Raw genomic sequence first — 2411 nt, forward strand, 5'->3', positions numbered from 1 at the left:
GAGGGGGAAATGTACCTGTTGATAGCAACACCTGACAGACAGTCATACAGTGATACTCACCTGCTGTGAGTAACCTCTCATTTATAGGACGTAGTGGAACATACTCACTATGTGTTAGTTATGATAAGTTATTGCATAATCTTGCCTGCAGTTAAATGCAGTACTTAAGTAATTACACTTACAATTCACCACTATAGGACACAATATTATAGGTGGAATTGTTTCTCATTCATGCAGAAATGCATGAAAAAATACAACAGCAAAGTTTGACATTAAATTATACAGTAATGTAAGAAAGCAATTATAACGCATTGAATATTTGGAAGATTCCTGGCATCAGCAATGGGCCAAAAATAAATGAATAAATCAAATAAAAGTCAACAATAAGGATAACAGTAATCCCAAGGACACAAAGGACAGGGCTACAATCATGCTATAAACAAGTTTAGAGTCTATTGACATTCATCTTACTATCTTACTATCTTACTAAAACAGTCCACAAGGTTGTTATTATTATGAATATGCTTGCCGTTCCATGTGTTTGCATTCTTTATACGCTTTTTTTTTTATATATGCTTAGATAAATGGCTTTTATATTTAGCATACACACATGAAAGTGGTAATAGTCACACTGGTAATTCTGGACTTTGAACTAAATTCACCCTTATCATGGTCTTCAGTTCTATACTTATTTGTCTGATGGACAGCTGTCCATATATAAGAGTTATTCACCATCACTTTTTTTTTTCATGTCGTTGTATACATAGGCTGAATAGAAAAAACTAAATGCTGAATCAGACACATTTCTCACTTTTCTGTAAGAGCAGCAGCTGACCCATGTCCTCCTCAGAACATCTGAGTTTGAAAGTGTTTGAGCACTAGATGGAGCTCTGAAGTTAGGGTACACATACAAATCATGATCAAACAATGCTGTCTAACATAAGAGAGTCTGAGGGAGCATTTTATGGTTCAGTGATTCGAGGATGACTGTGTCAGAGATTGTGAAATAAAATCTTTATCAAGTCCTTTTCATAAACAAATGTTTAATATATTTACTAAACTATCACAAATGTCATATGTGAAACAAAGTCAAATGTTTAGTTCTTAAGACAAAATGTGTGGTCATAGTTCTGAGATATTTAAAGTCCATCAAGCTGCAAACTGTGTTTTTTTCAGGATCTCTGCAGTAAAGAGTTGCACAAACCAACAATTCATTGTGACTCAAAGAAGGAGTCCCCTTACTATTAGCAGTTTCTCCAAGCTTGGCCAGTTAGGAGCTATTTTTCGTTTTAGGATTTGTTGTGAAAATGTCCCCAGGGGCCCATGCCCTATACAGCTCAGTGACAATAAAGAGGAGGGGGGGGGGGGGGGGTCGGGGGTCCTTTGTGCACAAGCCAAGATTTCACTCCCACCGCCATCGTTGCCTTTGTGTTACTGGCATACATTTCTCTCTTCGGTAGGCATCTTGTTGGTTCAGAAAATAAAAAATGTTATTATCGATAGTTTGTAAAACACCAAACTTGAAAACATATTTGAATCCTTTTTGTTAACTTCTCTACATCAGATTTTTCTTAATGAACTCACATTATTCTGCATCCTATCAGACATATGACGGGGCCCTCTGGTGTGAAATGGGCCCCTTCTCTTGTGTCCCAGGTCAGAGTTCAACACAACTGGCTGCATTCTCGTTAAACTCTCCTCTCTTTGTTTGTCTCCGTTCACAGCTTCCAGGCTCAGACAACAGAATATGATAAGTAGAGTTTCAGCTGCTCTGCTATCCTTAGAAAGTGGATTATTTTGTGTGTAACCAAACAATACATTCATAGAAACTATCAGGGAGAAGCTATAGGATCTTCATATCTTTTCAGATTCATTAAAAACATTTATTCTTTCTCCATTATTCTGGTCTGAATTATGCGAGTAAAAAATACTAAATTTGATTTACAGCCTGAAAAATATAATCTTTAACATTAACTATAGTGGAAGTTATTGATCATTTATCATTTGAAGGGGCATTTCTGAAAATCCTAATTTATTTATAATTAATATATACAATAAAATATAATTATTATCTCCATTAACTCTGGGGTTTCTTTGGGAGTTTTTCTAGTGTCCGATGTGAGGGACAAATGTAACGTTTGTGATATATGAATACACTCATTTTAATTTTCAAACCTTTTAATTATCTAAGATACAAGGAAATGTGATTGAAACGTGATAAGAATCCCGTGGTAGCCGCATACATACCAGATTGCCTTAAAACAAAAAACATTTTATTTATATATTTAGCATTTAGTTCCTTTATGGGTTGAAAAATGAACCCAACTTCTTAAAAACCCCTCTAATCCGCTGTGGAAGTTATTTTGAGCTCATGCCATCAAGGCAGAGAACAAAGGAGTAACACACATCAG

Source organism: Pseudochaenichthys georgianus, chromosome 12, assembly GCF_902827115.2.
Source record: "Pseudochaenichthys georgianus chromosome 12, fPseGeo1.2, whole genome shotgun sequence".
Lineage (NCBI taxonomy): Eukaryota > Metazoa > Chordata > Actinopteri > Perciformes > Channichthyidae > Pseudochaenichthys > Pseudochaenichthys georgianus.